Consider the following 20,424-nt stretch of genomic DNA (forward strand, 5'->3'; position numbering starts at 1 on the left):
GTGAAATGGGGTTGTATCTCTCCATGGAGGTTAATGAGCCCACCTTCTGCATCGTGCTTCAAGGCTCACTTCCTTGAATTCACCTATTCATCACCTCCCCAAAACAGAGATTGTTCCTAAGGCAGAAAACCCAGATGGTGTTCCTACTGGAAATCTAATAGCAAATTAATTAATAACCATTCACTAACTGCCCCTCAAATGATTGGGTCTGTGTAGGCAATCTATCCAGAAGATATTTGTATTTTGAGCAGTTACTGATCTAACTCAGCTGCCCTCTTCCTGCCCCCTGTTTCTTCCTTTTCCCTATCGACCACGATTGACAGGTCGATCCTCGGATGATTGCGGTCGATCACAGTCGATCGCTTGTTCATTTCCATTCGCCGGGGAAGAAGAGCTGTAGAATGAATGTATCCGGCCCTGGCTCCTCGCTGTGTCCTTCATTTGCGCAGGATCACTAAAACGTAATATGGAGTTAGCGCTGCCCGGCAAATTACCTAAACTCTGCTGCACCCCCCCACCACCTAAAAAAAGCTCAACAGCTTTCACCTGCCCCCCAAGCCCCTAAACCTTGACCTGGCTCCCTAAGAAAAGCTCAAAAACTCTAAACCCCCCCCAAAAAAAAATGGGTAGACCACTGCCTTTTGTTTTTTCCTGGGAGTAGGTTAGAGTCTCATGGGAGTTACACATCACTGCCCTAATCTATGGAAGGAAGTGATAGTGCTGGGTACCTTCACCTTCTTTGATGTTAGATATTGTTTGGAGAATGTAAGGCACTGGGAGAGGTGGGTAATGGATGATCTGCATGTAGCTAGTCTGGCAAGCCACACAGGCTTACAGGCTAGTAAAGGTAAAAGGACCCCTAACCATTAGGTCCAGTCGTGACCGACTCTGGGGTTGTGGCGCTCATCTCGCTTTACTGGCCGAGGGAGTCAGCGTACAGCTGGTCATGTGGCCAGCATGACTAAGCCACTTCTGGCAAACCAGAGCAGCGCATGGAAACGCCATTTACCTTCTCGCCGGAGTGGTACCTATTTATCTACTTGCACTTTGACGTGCTTTTGAACTGCTAGGTTGGCAGGAGCAGGGACTGAGCAACGGGAGCTCACCCCGTCACAGGGATTCAAACCACCAACCTTCTGATTGGCAAGTCCTAGGCTCTGTGGTTTAACCCACAGCACCACCCATGTCCCATAAGTATACGCCCAACGTGTTATCTATAAATCAGATGGTGTTGGGCATAGTTTTTTTAGAAGCTTGTGCACGGACTGATCGATCGCAGGGCCATGCAAACTGAGGCTATCTGGGAGAGTCACTTGGCCACTCCTTGAAGGCTTCCAAGTGGCAGACTGAGGTGCTTGCTTGGTATGTATGTATGTATGTATGTATGTATGTATGTATTGCTTGCTGTTTAGAATAAAATCTTTAATCTTCTCACTTATTTGTGTTTGTATTGCCTCTGAATCTCATTTAAAAGAACCACCTTGCATTTGGAAAGACAGGGTCTCCTTGCCCTACCTTACCCTTACCTGACCATGGTATGAGGAAAAAACACAAAGCCTAGTGCACCAGTCTAGTGTGGAGTCCTCTTTCCCTTCTAAAACAGGAAGGAGTACAGTAAATAGCTACTTGCTGGAACCCACCCTTCCTCAGCCCAACCCATTGCCCCTTCCACTACTTTCTGCCCACTGAAATTTCCTCTTCTACAGGACTATTGAAGGAGCAAGACCACCTCAAGACATCCTATGCAAAATCCTCTGCATGCCATCATGGAGATGAACAGGGAGAGATGTACACCAGCAAGAAAAACAAGGAGATCCTCCATCCATTGAGTGCCCTTCTCTCTCATTTCCTCTGGCAAAGAAAGGCCAAGGAACAGTATTGAAAACTTCAAGAGGTTTTATTATTTCTTTTAAAATCTGGCAGTCATGGATCAAACAAAGAGGGAGAAAATATATACACATCTCACCCATCCTATTAAGAAAACAGTTGCAACAAATGTTAGGTTATAAGAGACCCTGGAAGTAGACATTTTCATGTTTGAACTAGGCCTCAATCTCCCATGTTGTCCCATTTTGAAAATAGCTTTAAAAGTTGCAGATATGTTCATAACATAAAATAGTTCAAATTGAAGAAATCATACAAAATAACCATGCATGCAAACTGGAATATGATACCTTCAGAGCTCAGCATCTGTAACCTTGTTTGCTATATGCAGTGCAATTTGATGTGCATATTCTCAAGTGTCATGGGAGTGGTCCAGAGAAATTTCAGTCTTGATTTCATCCATCCTATAGGCAAACATTCATTTTGTTTGTCATTCTGATTGTGCTGAAAGGTGGGGTTAAGATTAGGAATCCCTAATATAGTACATCCCCAGCTACCCTGGTCACAGTCTATTCTCAATTTGATTGACAGCCAATAAAGCTTTCTTCTTATTCTCATTGGCTCTGTTTTCTTCCCCACACACCTTTTTTTGGCCTTATTCTGATGCCTACAATATGCATAAATAATTTCTTCATTATTTCGGAATGATTCCCAACATCTATTTACAGGATCATCAATCATGCTATTGAATAAGAATAGGCTTATAACGTTTCCTTGCGGAGTGCCATTCGCCAGCACAAATTCATTAAAAACACTTGCTTCTCTTCTCACTTTACAGCAGAGATATCAAACCATTTGGCAATTAGGAGCCACTTAAGAGATCTAAGTAAGCATAAAGTGCCACCGGCTGCTAAAGGTACATAAATATGATGGGATTCGGGGATGGAGGCTGAAAATGTTTGCGCTGGCAAGCTATTCTGTGTGTGTGTGTGTGTGTGTGTGTTCTCTTTCTGATTTCATTAATATAAGGCCTTCAGTGCTATGCATGAAATCGGAAAACTGTGCTGGACCGAGAAGCAAGGAAGGCATCACAAGCAAAGTGAGACTCTCTCTGCCAGCAAATAAAATGGACAGAATATGAAGCAGCCCAAATGAATCATATCCCATTCTATTTCATTTCACTTTTAATTTGTATACCGCCGTTCTATATACACATGGCTGTTCACAAGCAGACGAAACAACAAAATAGCCAAGATCACACACCTAATAACAATCTGACCCAATACAAAAAAAGTCATAATAGAAACATGTTGTTGTTTAGTTGTTTAGTCGTGTCCGACTCTTCGTGACCCCATGGACCAGAGCATGCCAGGCACTCCTGTCTTCCTCTGCCTCCCGCAATTTGGTCAAACCCATGCTAGTAGCTTCAAGAACACTGCCCAACCATCTCGTCCTCTGTTGTCCTTCTCCTTGTGCCCTCCATCTTTCCCAACATCAGGGTCTTTTCCAGGGAGTCTTCTCTTCTCATGAGGTGGCCAAAGTATTGGAGCCTCAGCTTCACGATCTGTCCTTCCAGTGAGCACTCAGGGCTGATTTCCTTCAGAATGGATAGGTTTGATCTTCTTGCAGTCCATGGGACTCTCAAGAGTCTCCTCCAGCACCATAATTCAAATGCATCAATTCTTCGGCGACCATCCTTCTTTATGGTCCAGCTCTCACTTCCATACATCACTACTGGGAAAACCATAGCTTTAACGATACGGACCTTTATATAGAATAGAAACATTAAATAGAAACATAGCTTTAAAATAAATTACTTCTATCAAATAAAGCGATATTCAATAAACCACTAGAATATAACAGTAAACAGTAAAATTAAATACCAGCAAATAATAATTAAACAGTTTACACTTAACAATTACAATCAAGAATGACTAAACTATAATCAATAAAAATAACAGCCAGTCACAATGCATAAAATACCACAAAACCATGTGAAAGGATCAAACTGAGAAACAAGGACACACAGTTTTTTTTAATATCTCTGTACTTCTCACTTCCCAACTGCTCCTGCTGTTTTCAAAGTCATGGTCTAGGAAAGGTTCCTAGAGATGGAGGGTGGGGCAAGGCAGATGGAAAAAGTCATTCCATGACCAAACAACCTGCTGGTTTAAGGAAGATTTAAAGCTATTCCATATTGGATCAAGCTCCATAAAGTTAGGAAATTGATAGCTGGCTGGTATCTTAATGTATGTGACCTGCGATCAGCAATTATGCTGAACAATGTCACAAATTACTCTTGCCTGAAACTACCCTGTACACTTTCTTTAATGTTTCAGTCCTAAATTCATATGGACTAGCTGGGGCCCCAAATATTCCTTGTCCTGTATTGCCTTAGGAAGGCAATGTGTTGTCCTTGTCCTGTATTGCCTTAGGAAGCAACTGAGATTTATTGTGTTGCTAGAGGAATCCTCCGGAGAGATTACCCAGGCCTGTTTATTGCTTACAACAGTAGCTGCCAGGATGCTCATAAACCTCTAGGAAAGTTCTGCTTTCTCTCTGAACTTGTGAGGCTTTTTGCAGCTGATTTCCAGCTGGGAAGCTCTTTCAAGAACGGCAGTGCAATGTTGGGTTGCCATTCCTATAAGAGCTGCCTGGCCAGAAGCTGGCCGCATAGAACCTCATGCTGCTACAAGTCAGTGTAGAGTTTACCCTAAATGCTCTGGGGCAAAAGATGACTTTCTTCCATTTCAGCCCAGCCACCTTGTTAATCTCAAACACAAAATTCAATACAGTGGTACTTCGGGTGACATACAATTCAGGTTACATACGCTTCAGGTTACAGACTCCGCTAACCCAGAAATAGTACCTCGGGTTAAGAACTTTGCTTCAGGATGAGAACAGAAATTGTGCTCCGGCGGCGCGGCAGCAGCAGGAGGCCCCATTAGCTAAAGTGGTGCTTCAGGTTAAGAACAGTTTCAGGTTAAGAACGGACTTCTGGAACGAATTAAGTACTTAACCCAAGGTACCACTGTAATCATGCACAGGGCCTAAACAGCTATTGATTAGAAAATTCTAACCATTGCCAACACATAGACATCTTGTTCCGTTACAGACCTTGGATGGTACAAAATTTAAATATTGGGTGCATGTCAGTTCAGCACAGCACTTTCACAATGCTTCAGGAAGGTTGGTCCAAATTCTATTTAGTTTAAATAGAATTAAACAATGTTGTGACTGAGGAACTTAAGATAGAAAAAGGAACACGACAGGGGTGCCCGATTTCCCCATTACTTTTTATTTCAGTTCTGGAGGTGTTGCTGAACATGATAAGAAACGACCAGCAGGTCAAAGGTGTGCAGGTCGGAGCTAAACATTATAAGTTAAGAGCGTTTGCAGATGACCTAGTATTGACTTTGCAAGAGCCAAACACTAGTACGAAAAAGGTTTTAGAAATAATACAACAGTTTGGCCAGGTAGCTGGATTTAAGTTGAACAAGCAAAAAACTAAAGTTTTAGGGAAAAACTTAACAGATATGGAAAAGGAGAAATTTCAAGAGGAAACAGGTTTGACTGTGGTAAAGAAGGTGAAATACCTAGGGGTTTACTTAACATCTAAGAATGTGAATTTGTATAAGGACAACTATGAAAAATGTTGGTCAGAAATTAAAAAAGATCTAGAAATATGGTCAAATTTGAAATTGTCAATGTTAGGCCGAATTGCAGTAATTAAAATGAATGTATTGCCTAGAATGTTATTTCTGTTTCAGACCTTGCAGATTCTTGACAAGATGGAATGTTTTAAGAGGTGGCACAAAGACATTTCAAAATTTGTCTGGCAGGGCAAAAAGCCCCGAATTAAATTTAAGATTTTGACAGATGCTAAAGAAAGAGGGGGTTTTGCCCTGCCGGACCTAAAATTGTACTATGAGGCAGCAGCTTTTTGCTGGCTGAAAGAATGGATGCTCCTCGAGAATACGGACATCTTGGATCTGGAAGGTTTCAATAATGCCTTTGGTTGGCATGCATATCTTTGGTATGATAAAGTCAACAGTGCCTTTAAAAACCATATTGTTAGAAAAGCATTGATTAATGTTTGGATAAGATACAAAGATCTATTGGAAAATAAAACCCCTAGATGGGTGTCACCAGTGGAGGCTAAAGCAGTGAAGAAACTCAATATGGAGGTCAGATGGCCGAAGTATTGGGAAATCTTAGAACAGGATGGAGATAAGTTCAAACTACAAAGTCAGGAGAAATTGAAGCATAAAGTAGAAAATTGGTTTCAATATCGCCAAATAATGGAATTTTTTAAACAGGACAGGAAAATTGGCTTCCAGGTGGAAAAATCAAAATTAGAAACCGAACTGTTAGAACCCAATACTAAGAATTTATCTAGAATGTACAACTTGCTGTTGAAATGGAACACACAGGATGAAACAGTTAAATCGGCTATGGTTAAGTGGGCTCAGGATGTTGGACATAACATTATGTCAGCTGACTGGGAGTGGTTATGGAACACCGGTATTAAATTTACGGCATGCAATGCCTTAAAGGAAAACATTATGAAAATGGTATACAGGTGGTACATGACCCCAGTCAAGCTAGCAAAAATCTATCATTTGCCTGATAATAAATGTTGGAAGTGTAAAGAGACTGAAGGTACCTTTTATCACCTTTGGTGGACATGCCCGAAGATTAAGGCCTTCTGGGAAATGATCTATAATGAAATGAAAAAGGTACTTAAATGTACCTTCCCTAAAAAGCCAGAGGCCTTCCTTTTGGGCATTGTCGGCCAATTGGTGACAAAGAAGGATAGAACTTTTTTTATGTACGCTACAACAGCGGCAAGAATACTCATCGCAAAGTATTGGAAGACACAAGATTTACCCACTCTGGAAGAATGGCAGATGAAAGTGATGGACTATATGACATTGGCCGAGATGACAGGCAGAATCCGTGACCAACGAAAAGAGACGGTGGAAGAAGACTGGAGAAAATTTAAAAGTTACCTTAAGGACCACTATAAACTTAATGAATGCTAAAATGTTGTGGTTTTCAGAAACAAAGGGGTACAGGGATATAAGGTTAGAATATAAAAAAGGACTAAGATGACAGAGATTTGAAAGCAACAATTGGGAGTTGCTAGTTGAAGTATGGACATTGGGATGCAGAGAGGGGGGGTATGGGGAAGTCCAAGAAAAGAGGTTTACATGAAAATATGTTTGAAACTATGCGTGTTTGTTTGTCACTTTTAGTGTTTGTTTGTCTTTTTAAAATTTTGTAAAACCAATAAAAATTTTATAAAAAAAAAAAGGAAGGTTGGTCCAAATTCTAACAACATTTTGTATAACCTGAAGAAAATCCAGAGCACAAACAGTATATTAAATCAATAACCTTGTGACATATCGTTTTTGAAAGTTGAAAAATAAGTTGCAATGTTTGGTCAAACAAACTGCAGCACAATTACATTCTTAAATGTTTATGTATTTATGGAAGATAGAATATTGTCCCACTCACAGTTTTGATCATCTGTATTTGAAAGTTATAGTACCATTTATGAATCATTACCACGAACAGAAAAAGGCATATGGCCGAACCTCCAGCGCTGGACTTTGTACAATATCCAAAACATTTTGATACAAGCTTATTACTTTTGGTTATACTATTTAGATGATTTATGCCTAAATGATTAAAAACCTAAGCTAAAGCCTTTATAGTCCCACCCTTCAAGAAATTCACTTGCAGGCGTTTCTCTCCAAGGGATTCTTCAACAAAAGAGAAAACATTTGTGTGGTCTAAGAAAATACCAAAGCACAAAGCATCATCCTTGCCAGAGGAAGGAGATGATGGCCTCTCCTGACGCAGTGGACATCAACACCAGCCACTTGCTGTTTGATTGGCCTGGAGGATGGAGTGAGAAACTGCTGCTCCCTTAGCTGGGCAGACCAAACCAAGAGCCAAAAGCAAAGTCTATTGGGGTGTCAAATATTGGCGAAGATCTCTGCAAAAGATCATGAGTGAACAGGGCGTGTTGAATTTTTCAACGTTCAAAATACATGAAAATCAGAACCAATATTGCTGCATGCAGCATCACATTTGAAACTGCACGTACAGGCTTTTTCTCTCCTTAGTGGCTCGCTTGACTTAAAATGCTAACCTAGGAAATTCAGGGGAAAGAGGCCAGCATTTGGCAGAAACCTCCCCATGTCTTTATAACAATATCTGCGGAGTCTACTCCATTAGAGGAAATCAGGCACTGCCACACCAACCTTGGTCTGCCTTTGGCCAGCCCCCACCTGCCTGCCACCTTTCTTTCTTTTTTGAAATGATTTTTATTGGTTTTACAAAATAAATCTCACATTTAACACATTTAGATTTTAAATTCCGAATCTTCGGACTTCCCTCCTCCATTCCGTGGGTCCTTTATATATCTAAATCAACTGCATATTATAATTCATCTGCATTACAGTCCTCCGAAATACCCAAAGCCTTTGTAACATTGCAGGAGTTATTGAAAGCTTGCCAAAGAGCTTAAGTGATTACAGTGTTCTTTTAAATACATTCTGCATTTGTCCCATTCCCCTGCTGAAGTTTTGATCCTCCTGGTTTCTGATCTTCCCTGTCAGCCTCGCCATCTCTGCATAATCACGTAGTTTCATCTGCCAGTCCGCTTTTGTCGGCATATTCTTCTCTTTCCATCGCTGGGCAGACAGCATCTTTGCAGCTGTAGTCACCTACATGAATAGTCTTCTCAAATCCTTCCGTATGTCTGCACCTAAAATTCCTAACAAAAAGGCTTCTGCTCATTTGACAAATGTTATTTTAAACATAGGAAGATGGAGCCTATCATTCTTTCAGCCTTCACCTGCCATTAGCTCTGGCTCCACCTACGGTTAGCCTCTCAGCCTTCTTCCCTGCCTGTCCCAATGGTCATCAGGTACCACTGAACTGCGGTCATGAACACAAAGTCTTTTTTAGAGCAGCCCTCTGCATTTCTCTGTCTCTCCAGAATACGCAATAGTTATGTGGCGCAAGAGACAGAACCTGGCAACGTCATGAACGCACAGATCATTGTGATAGTCAGTTTGAAGATTCCCTTGGAGAGATATCGGAGGCATGAAAGCTGCCAATATGAACACCATCTCTGGCCAAGGCAGCTCATTGCTCTTCTTTTCCACAGAGCTGCATTTGCGACATTTAAATCACAAAGTGGTGTTTATTGCTGCCAGAGACTGAGGGAAACAAGATGAGAAAGAGAGCCTATTCTCTTCATAAAATTGTTAAATTGCCAATTTGTTTCATACTTCTTCTTCTCCCCCCCCCCTCTTATTTTGAGCATTGGTATCCTGCTTCGAGTGATCAAATAGGAGCCCACTTGTAACCTAAAGGAAGTGATTTTAGCACAGTTTAAGTACCAACAAATTGTTTATCCCTTGCAAGCCCGGCTGCTCGAGACTATATTTAATGTAGCATCATTCCCACTGTTATCATTCGCATGAAAGAGATGATTATTTATGCAACAAGATGTAACTAGGGAAGCAGTTTTCAGAAATAATCACACCCCAGGGACATTGCAAGGCACAAGGTTCATTACCGTTGAGAGGGGAAGTATATTTTGCTCTGAAAAGGATGAAGCTGGAGTTTAGAATACTGAACTGCAGTTTCAGCTAAGCTGCTCAGTTCACTTAGATTAATCTGTCCCTTTAGACTGCTTACCTCATCAGTCCGTTGGAATTCTCCTGCAGCTCAAGTCATGTTCTTTAACCCCTTACATATACAGTCGCACCTTGGAAGCCGAACGGAATCCATTCCGGAAGTCCGTTCGACTTCCAAAATGTTCTGAAACCAAGGCGTGGCTTCCAATTGGCTGCAGTGTGTGAACAGGGAAATCTCATACTCCTGCCTCCTATCAGAGATACATCTTGGCTTCCTCTCAAGTGCTGATTGCTTTTCTGACAAGCTTTACATTGGGTAAGAGGGTCTCTTTAAATGAAAAGGGGGGGACGACTAACCAGCATTTTCTGTGCTGCATTCCTAAAAACATTTTCCACAAGTAAGCTTGTTGTTGTTTAGTCGTTTAGTCGTGTCTGACTCTTCGTGACCCCATGGAACACAGCATGCCAAGCACTCCTGTCTTCCACTGCCTCCCGCAGTTTGGTCAAGCTCATGTTGGTAGCTTTGAGAACACTGTCCAACCATCTTGTCCTCTGTCGTCCTCTTCTCCTTGTGCCCTCTATCTTTCCCAACATCAGGGTCTTTTCCAGGGAGTCTTCTCTTCTCATGAGGTGGCCAAAGTATTGGAACCTCAGCTTCACAATCTGTCCTTCCAGTGAGCACTCAGGGCTGATTTCCTTAAGAATGGATATGCTTGATCTTCTTGCAGTCCATGGGACTCTCAAGAGTCTTCTCCAGCACCATAATTCAAAAGCATCAGTTCTTCGGCGATCAGCCTTCTTTATGGTCCAGCTCTCACTGCTATACATCACTACTGGGAAAACCATAGCTTTAACTATACGGACCTTTGTTGGCAAGGTGATGTCTCAGCTTTTTAGGATGCTGTCTAGGTTGGTCATTGCTTTTCTCCCAAGAAGCAGGCGTCTTTTAATTTTGTGACTGCTGTCACCATCTGCAGTGATCATGGGGCCCAAGAAAGTAAAATCTCTCACTGCTTCCATTTCTTCCCCTTCTATTTTCCCAGGAAAACCATAGCTTTAACTATACGGACCTTTTTCGGCAAGGTGAGGTCTCTGCTTTTTAAGATGCTTATTTCAAAGCAAACATGGATAGGATTGCTATACCTGAGAATATATCTACCAAATTTCAAACTTCTGTCAATGGTCAAAATATCATATGCATTTTGTATATGAGCCTCATATGACAATGAATGAGTTGCTCATTGACCCCCAAGTTTATATATTTCTATTATTCTTTTGGACCTGTGCACCACTTAATCATCAAAACCTCTGTTTACATATACTGCCTTTCACATGAGTTTCAAGGTAGTATACAACAATAAATCCAATTTTGTTAAAAGTTCACAAATATACAACAAAGCAATAACTTTTTTAAAGGTCTGGTAAAGGTTTTCCATAGCTTAGACCTAGAAAGTCTGGTTTTCTTGTTTTCTAACCTCTTCCCCTCAATATCCTTCTAAGGTCTATAATATTTTTTTACCTAATATTACTGCTGATTCATAGCAGCATTTCCCCCGCATGCTTAGTTACAAAGAAAGAAAAGAGAAGTATCTGTCTGTTTCTTTTTGAGAAAAATGAAAAGGGCATATAAAATCTTGGCATATAAAAGCATTTAAAAATTGCTCATTTGAATTAAACATCTAAGAATGGTTGAGATCTAAATTAAGATACCAGCCAGTTATTACAATAAAATCCAATATTCTCATCGCCAGTGCATTCAATACTACTATAATATATGATTTTATTGTATGTCTTTGCTTATCATAGCTGTTTTCTCCACAGGGACATGGGTGCTTCACTAGTTTACTGTAAGCAGAATCCAGTATTTTCACACTAATGCAAATTCCACAGGAATTTCCAGAGGACAGGGAAACCTCTCCCCTGAAGCTGAAAACTCCCCCTTGATCTCCCCTTGATATGTACATTGGCCCTGAATCAGGAAATCATGATTGTGATTTAATCTCACCTTTGCTCAGTACTCACTAGATGATTTTGGGCAATCCCTCCAGCTCCCCATCTGTAGTATGGGGAGAATGACTTGACTTAAGAGGGTCACAAGAAGATAAACTATGCAAAGAGCTTTGACTATTTGAAACTGCAATATAAATGCTTACTTATCATCATCATCTTCATTGGGAGCAGAACAAAGAGGCACATGAACAGCCGTGTGTTCATCTAAAGGGGAGAAAGAGAGAGAGAAAGGGAGAGAAACAGCCTTGTGTCAGTTTATCGAGAGTGTAGCTGAAGCATGTAATATGCATTTATGTGCTAAAAGGCCCAGAGCATTTTAGAGTGTCAAACACGTCATACATTTTGGTATAGGCAATTTAATATGTATGTGTCAACACTGATCAGGCAAACATTAAGGTGTGAGAAAAGTGGCATTCATTACATAACGGGCTGTCATAAGGAAAAGGTCACTTTCCCTTCAGTACAGCGCCCAGGATTTTCACGGGATTTTTTAACTGGTGAGCATCCTCTTTCACAGCAGTTCTGAGACAATCTTCGACAGCACAATAGTGCACTTTTCTTTCACATATTAGGGAGACAATTTAAAAACCTTCACCAAGGTATGGAGTATATTGGGCTGGATCCAGACTTACAGTGCAGTCCGAGCTAGTGGCTTTTTTTTTCTAAAAAAATAATGTTTAGGGGTACTCTCATTTTGACTCAAGAAAATCACCATTTTATAAAGTGGTATCTCGGGTTACATATGCTTCAGGTTACATACGCTTCAGGTTACAGACTCTGTTAACCCAGAAATAGTGCTTCAGGTTAAGCACTTTGCTTCAAGATGAGAACAGAAATCATGCCCTGGCGGCGTGGTGGCAGCAGGAGGCCCCATTAGCTAAAGTGGTGCTTCAGGTTAATAACAGTTTCAGGTTAAGTACAGACCTCCGGAACGAGGTCTTCTGGCGGTTCCCTCATTGTGAGAAGTGAGGTTCCCTCATTACAAGAAGTGAGGTTACAGGGAACCAGGGCCTTCTCGGTAGTGGTGCCCACCCTGTGGACTGCCCTCCCTTCAGATGTGAAGGAAATAAGCAGCTATCTTCTTTTTAAAAGACATCTGAAGGCAGCCCTGTTTAGGGAAATTTTTAAATATTTAATGCTGTATTGTTTTTAACACTTGATTGGAAGCCGCCCAGAGTGGCTGGGGAAACTCAGCCAGATGGGCAGGGTATAAATAAATTATTATTATTATTATTATTATTATTATTATTATTATTATTAACGAATTAAGTACTTAACCTGAGGTACCACTGTAGTTCAAATCAAGGAAAATAAATACAGTAAATGGGCAAAAGTACAAAGATTCACAAAATGTTTAGGGGTATGCGTACTTCTTGCATCCCCCCAGAAAAAAAACCACTGGTCCTAACTATGACCACTCAGAAGTGAGTCCTATTGAATTCAATGAAGGTTACTCGCAGGTAAGTTGGTTTAAGGTTGCAGACATAATCATTCTTGGAACAGACCCATTAAAATAAAAGTGATTCAAGTTGCTCATGATTAACTTTATTGATTTATTTAGAAGAGGTATATGCTGCTTTTCATTTCTGTGATGAATTATGAAAGCAGCTTACAAATAAAACATAGTGCATAAAATACTTTTTTTAAAAAAGTAATGCAATAAAATATAATCAGTAACATTATATTATTAAAACCAAATCAGAATTGTGGGGTGGGGAGTGAATAACACACATTCCATTGATTTCCAATCAGTGGTTAAACCTATTGTTTTCAGATATGACCATGAGCAGAAATCACCATTAAAATCAAGCCAAAAGCTCAAGAAGGCAGTTAAGACTTTGAGCTCATACAAAAAAAAATATTGGAAGCACATAGTTTAACAAATGGTTCTGTGGGACTGCCCAGCACAGAAAATTTGATCTAGTGGACAAAGAAGGAAATTGCGTCAAAGGCTGACCTATATGTTGGACTGAATAGGAGAGTCCAGAATAATAGGAAATAACTGGGGCAGAAATACTTCATGCAATTGATTGCTGTGACAGTAGAACAAAAGCATATTTTTGGCTGCTCCAGGGGGCTTCTGTGGAACAAACTTTGCTAATGCGCTCTCTCTCGGCAGTTCGAATCCCCGTGATGGGGTGAGCTCCTGTTGCTCTGTCCCAGCTCCTGCCAACCTAGCAGTTCGAAAGCACACCAGTGCAAGTAGATAAATAGGTACTGCGGTGGCGGAAAGGTAAACGGTGTTTCCGTGCGCTCTGCTTTCTGTCACGGTCCTCTGTGCACCAGTAGTGGTTTAGTCATGCTGGCCACATGACCCAGAAAGCTGTCTGTGGACAAATGCCGGCTCCCACAGCCTGAAGCGAGACAAGGTCCACACTTCATAGTCGCCTTCAACTGGACTTAACTGTCCAGGGGTCATTTTCCTTACCTATATTGCCTAGCTAAGGATTACAAGGCAAGGCTGTAGCTTATACTATGATAGCAGGACTATTAGGAAGAGCTGTATAACTGAATTTAAGTCAATTCTTGTTTTAACAGAAAACTTTTAATGAGGGTGAAGGAGGAGAGCGCAAAATATGGTCTGAAGTTCAACATCAAAAAAACAAAGATCATAGCCACTGGGCCCATCACCTCCTGGCAAATAGAAGGGGAAGAAATGGAGGCAGTGATAGATTTTACTTTCTTGGGCTCCGTGATCACTGCAGATGGTGACAGCAGTCACGAAATTAAAAGACACCTGCTTCTTGGGAAAAAAGCAATGACAAACCTAGACAGCATCTTAAAAAGCTGAGACATCACCGTGCCAACAAAGGTCCGTATAGTTAAAGCTATGGTTTTCCCAGTAGTAATGTATGGAAGTGAGAGCTGGACCATAAAGAAGGCTGATCGCTGAAGAATTGATGCTTTTGAATTATGGTGCTGGAGGAGACTCTTGAGAGTCCCATGGACTGCAAGAAGATCAAACCTATCCATTCTGAAGGAAATCAGCCCTGAGTGCTCACTAGAAGGACAGATCGTGAAGATGAGGCTCCAATACTTTGGCCACCTCATGAGAAGAGAGGACTCCCTGGAAAAGACCCTGATGTTGGGAAAGATGGAGGGCACAAGGAGAAGGGGACGACAGAGGACAAGATGGTTGGACAGTGTTCTCAAAGATACCAACATGAATTTGACCAAACTGTGGGAGGCAGTGGAAGACAGGCGTGCCTGGCATGCTCTGGTCCATGGGGTCACGAAGAGTCGGACACAACTAAATGACTAAACAACAGCAACAAATGACACAATCTTCAGACAATATTGCACCGAACCGTATGCAAAATGCAGTGTTCACCATCAATGCTTCCAGTGATCATGTGGCAACTGATAGTTTCAGAAATACAATATATTTCCCTTTTTTGGTGGCAGTGGGGGTAGGGGTGTTCTCTTACATGATGGAGATTTCTGAAAAATATATATATGACCAGTTGTATTCAGTTCCGCAAGACAGAGTCTAATCAACAATTGTTTGAAAAACACTTCAGTTTGGCCCATGCTCAAAGGATGTAAAATGACAGAAAATAGGAGAGAAGATTCAGAGAGAAGATTTGCAAAATATGTCCTTACAGTAAGAAATGGAATTGTGGCTATAAACAGATCGATATCAAGCAGTGCAATGAGAGTTCCAGAGATGTGGTTTAACATCTGATGTAACAACTACAGGGTACCAAATGGAATTCTCAGAAGAATCCAACATCACACGTTCCACGTCTACTATTCCTGCTCCTCAGAATGAGCTCAGTGGCAAAGTTAAAAGCAATATCATTTCACAAATGAAAGGGCCATGTGAAACCAATTACAGTTTAGGCCAGATAATGACAGGTGCCGGTGGGTGGGGACCACATGAAAAACCCAACAGAATTTGCCAGTACTTTAGGAGATAGTGAGTTACCTCTGCATAAAATCACATCAAAAAGAGCAATTGTGAGTGGTGATAGCATTAAGGAATATTCAGTCCCCAAACGGAGCTTGATTACAAGTTTTGAACACTTTCAAGAACAGCCTGGATCTCAAGGTTATTGCAGGAGAAGCTACTGGAAATCTTGTAGGACTTGCCAAAACAGAATTCTCTTCAGAGTTTTCTTTTCCTTTCAGTTGCAATGAAGGCAATTTCCAACACAACTAGCCTTTGTTATGACCATGAACAAACAGGAAATGAACCCATAATAACTGAAAATTATACTTACCCATGGATAAGTATGAAGACATATTATTATGCCCAAAGTTAGATCTTTTAGACAGAAATTCAGAGTAAGATACCTTGAGGCTACAATCCTGTTCAGCTCAATGGGACTTCTAAGTAGACAGATATAGGATTGTACCATGAATGGTTTTAAAATGTAGGAGTGAGGTAAAAGGAGCATATCCTTCAAATGTGGTCCTCAAATAAGTTTGGAATTCAAAATGATTCAACTAAGCTGATCCACAATTACAAACCTCTGTACCCGGCTTGAGAGCAGTACATGTGAAAAGGATCTAGGAGTCTTGGTTGACCATAAACTTGACATGAGCCAACAGTGTGACGCGGCAGCTAAAAAAACCAATGCAATTCTGGGCTGCATCAATAGGAGTATAGCATCTAGATCAAGGGAAGTAATAGTGCCACTGTATTCTGCTCTGGTCAGACCTCACCTGGAGTACTGTGTCCAGTTCTGGGCACCACAGTTCAAGAAGGACACTGACAAACTGGAACGTGTCCAGAGGAGGGCAACCAAAATGGTCAAAGGCCTGGAAACGATGCCTTATGAGGAACGGCTAAGGGAGCTGGGCATGTTTAGCCTGGAGAAGAGGAGGTTAAGGGGTGATATGATAGCCATGTTCAAATATATAAAAGGATGTCACATAGAGGAGGGAGAAAGGTTGTTTTCTGCTGCTCCAGAGAAGCGGACACGGAGCAATGGATCCAAACTACAAGAAAGAAGATTCCACCTAAACATTAGGAAGAACTTCCTGACAGTAAGAGCTGTTTGACAGTGGAATTTGCTGCCAAGGAGTGTGGTGGAGTCTCCTACTTTGGAGGTCTTTAAGCAGAGGCTTGACAACCATATGTCAGGAGTGCTCTGATGGTGTTTCCTGCTTGGCAGGGGGGTTGGACTCGATGGCCCTTGTGGTCTCTTCCAACTCTATGATTCTATGATACCCATCCTAAGCCTTGCTTCATAAGACTTTCTTCCTCGATCCTGACACTCCACAGGGCTATAGTTATGAGCCTCACGCCACTGTCAGGATCTGATGCAGGAGGAGGAAGAAAAGGGAAGGGCGCTGAACCTGGGTTGGAGTGAAGAATCTCCTATTTCCATCCCAGCTTGGGCTGCTTCAGAAGGGAGAGCAGAGATGCCATTTTCCCCAGCACAACTTTCCTTTCGATCATGGAGTCTTAGTGGGGTCTAGAAAGGGCTTGGAGCAGCTTGGTGGGTGTGGTGGTGTCAGAACCAGAGATAGCAGTGATAGAACTGGAGTCTGAAAAAGAGGGTGGAGCCTAGAACCAGATGTTGCCTTTGCAGATGGGAGCAACCTACCCTCTCTGAATGGAACACACACTTGCAATCTTGATATTCCCACAAGGCGATCAAGTTTTGTGAGTGAGTATGCCATGTCTTGTCTTTAAAAGCTTGGCAGGTAGGGAGTGAAAACTTGTTGGAGCACCTTGGTTGCTTCTGTCCAGTTCTGAAGTTCTTGCCTTGCTCCTTAACTGTAACTCCTGAGCCCTGTGCTGGCTGCTGAGCCTGGACCACAACTTGCCTGAATAAAGATCTCTTTCTTACTTACAAGTAAGAGCCTCTGCTTGCATGTTTTGGGGTAGGAGCCAGGGCAGCTATCATCTGACTCCTTTCCTCTTTAGGAACTGTTGAAATTTATTTGGCATTTGCATGCTGACACTCTTCTCACTGGAGGCTTGCCAGTGATCTGCGAGGCCGCCGCTTCAGCTTGTCAGTTTTACAGGAGAGATTCAGAAGAGATGAACACATCAAAGGCTGAGCTCTGGCACTGCCAGCCCCACGTTTCATTATTTTTGGTCACAGATGATTCATCTCTTCTTGTAAGGACATCAGCTTAAAAAGAAGAAGACACGATACAGGCATGTGTAGGATTCCAGAGAAAATACACAGATTGCCTCTCATCGTGTAATGATCACAAAACCTTATTGCTTTATATTATGAATAGTTCAGAATTCAGGGTCTTGTAGTATTTAATTTAAGGATTCCCCTTCCTCCCCAGCCCATTTTTAGCTGGGCTCAAACTTCTCTGAGTTTTGGGTTCAACTGGTAATTGGCATGCCAATCTTTCCCAACCACTCTCATCCGTATGAAGAGGGCAGGAGTTGGTGGAACTGGCTACTGTATCTGGTAATGTTGAGAGCCTAAAATGTTCCATCCTTGCTCAGGGAGGGATAGAAATTGTAGCTTCTAACACACACACACATGGTCCCGTGGCCCAGGAGACACTGGAAACTACAATTCCCACATATCTCAGGAGCAATGGACGCTCCAGACAGCACATACAATTGTCCATGCCTTAGAACAAGGCCGCAAAGGCATCGGAAATCACGAGTCTGATCTCTCTGCTGCTAGTTTCCTCCTTCACAAGAAAATGTCTGCTTGGGGAAAGGGAGGTCTCCAGGCCAGGTAGGCAAGGATCACCTCCCAGGGACAACCACACTCTGAGCTGTCTCAGATAACTCTTGAAAATATATCAACTTTTTGAAAAACAGAGTTCTCTAAGGGAACAGAAATGTTATTGCTGGCTGGGACCTTACAGTGTTTGTGTGACTGCTCTCTCTGCAATATCTGTATATATGCAAATAAATAAGAGTAGGGTTTTTCAGAGCAATCGAACCTTCCTTTGTCCAGGGTGGTGTGGGGGGTGAATGGAGCAGAGATATCCATCCAATCACTCCTGATGGCTGCTGATGGTCTCCTGCCAGCTCCCACCTGTGGAAAGATGGCAATGTCACCTGTTATTTCCACTTGCCAGATGTGTGGGTGGGTGGAAGTGCCAACAGTGGTGTGCTCATTGTCAGAAACCAGCAGAAGGTATTGGAACAGGGTGTTCTGAAAATGGAATAATAATTGGCACAAAATTGGAAGCAAGAAGAATTACCAATGAAAGAAAAATGGCAGATGAATTTGATGGACTATGCAGAACTGGATAAATTAACAGGAAGGGTTCGAAATCTGCGGAACCAGAGATTCTTAGAAGACTGGAGTAAATATACAAACTATTTCAAAAGTAATTGTAATGAACAGATTACGCTAGTAGGATTGCAAGAAGTTTTGTAAGGATGATTATTTGAAATATTGCAAGAAAGACTATGAGGAGAATTATTAGTTAATGGTAAGTAAGAGTAATAGAGAAATTAAGAAATGCAGAATAAGTCATAAAGAACGGAAAATCATCAGAGGTGTTGATGGATGTCTAAAATATTGTATAAGATAAGAAGTTATGTTATATGATTGTTGGAAATGATATGTTAAAAAACTAATAAAAATGTATACTAATAAAAATGTAAAAAAAGAAAAGGGAATAATAATAATAATAATAATAATAATAATAATAATAATAATAATAATATTTTGTACTCCTGTCCTACGGCTTCACAACAAAACATTGAACATTAAAAGCTTCCCGAAACAGGGCTCCCTTCCGGTGTCTATGAGAAGGACTGAGGTGGGTTGGAATCCAACAGATCGTGCGGTGGCCCTGATGTTGTGAGAAGACAGCATTGGGCTGGTTGTAGGCTGGATCACTGCACCGGCTCCAGAATGACAGAATAATCTGCCAGTCCCCTCTACCTTCCACCTGCAGCAGGGATGTAGACATGGTGGTACCCTTCCCCCCCCCCAACTCTATTCAGCCCTGCCGGGGTTACGATAACAAATCTACAGTGTATTTTCTCCTCCAAAGGAAACTGATTAGTAAGGGTTGCCCCATGTTTCTACTACCCAGGAAACAATCATATCCACAGCCTCATTTGCAAGATTGTCACAAGAGCGCCTGGACTAAAATTGTCTATCAGAAACTTCACTCTTGTGGTTTATCACCACAACAGCTACTCACTTTGGGTTCTAGTCAAGCAAACAGTCTAATTTGTCAGCGCCTGAATGATATCAAGCGTCAGAACGACTTGGCCACAAGAAGGAAATTTTGCCCATGGTATGCCTATTTTCCACCTACCCATTTCGACTCTCTGGAACCCTACCTGCATAACCTAGCAATTCTAAAATATAGACACGCTTTTACTCTTGCAAGATGGACTGTATTGCCCTCAGCTGTACTTGAGGGACGATTCCAACAGATTCCACACAAAAAATGCTTATGTCCCTGTGGAAATGGCAGTACTGAATTGGTGGCGCATGCCCTTCTGGCTTGCACTCTTTATAAAGACTTGAGGAATGAGGTTATCACCCCTCCTTTATTGTCCATTCCAGGTCACTCAACCACTGCCACAGTGTCCTTTCTCTTGGCAGATCAAGATGAGCAGGTGACAGCAAAGGTTGCAAGGTTTTTAGCTGGGGCAATCAGAATAATATTCCACTATTTGACTATTGATCCAAAACCCTATAATGTGTTTTATACAATTGACTTTTTATTTCTATTCTTTGCCTATGCTATTGTTGTTTTGTTGCTATGGCCGATGGCTGATGCAAATAAAGACTCATTCATTCATTCCACATCCTCATTTGTAGCTTCAGTGCAATGTGGGGAGGACATCCAAGTACCCTATGGAGGAGTCACTCAAATTTTCTTATACACCTTTTCCTGCATAAGCTATTTAAGGTTATCTTCCTCATAAGGAAAACCCTGGTGATTCCATTAACAAATAAGGATCAGGGAGTCCTTCCCTATAGAATTCAAGAATAGCAAAAAACAAACCATCACCACTTCCAAGCCCAGC

At 41.6% G+C, this 20,424-nt stretch overlaps 2 long non-coding RNA genes across 3 annotated transcripts in view; one reads left to right on the plus strand and one right to left on the minus strand.

Moving 5' to 3' along the window:
* LOC310691175 overlaps positions 1-20,424 on the plus strand; it is a 471,343-nt gene that overhangs the window by 185,376 nt on the left and 265,543 nt on the right. Inside the window, exon 3 of one of the 2 annotated variants that reach the window (XR_014518370.1) lies at positions 9,886-9,915. The exons of the other annotated variant lie outside the window; for it this stretch is intronic. This is a non-coding gene — a long non-coding RNA (uncharacterized lncRNA). Of the gene's footprint in view, positions 1-9,885; positions 9,916-20,424 lie in introns of those variants that run through there. 2 annotated transcript variants of the gene reach the window in all.
* On the minus strand, positions 10,525-15,279 carry LOC310691225. The gene is made up of 4 exons (XR_014518397.1): positions 15,096-15,279; positions 14,824-14,933; positions 11,636-11,696; positions 10,525-11,538 (listed from the first exon to the last, which is right to left on the minus strand). It is a non-coding gene; the product is annotated as an uncharacterized lncRNA (long non-coding RNA).

Source organism: Podarcis liolepis (assembly GCF_965112155.1).
Source record: "Podarcis liolepis genome assembly, chromosome: 1".
In the NCBI taxonomy this organism is placed as follows: domain Eukaryota; kingdom Metazoa; phylum Chordata; class Lepidosauria; order Squamata; family Lacertidae; genus Podarcis; species Podarcis liolepis.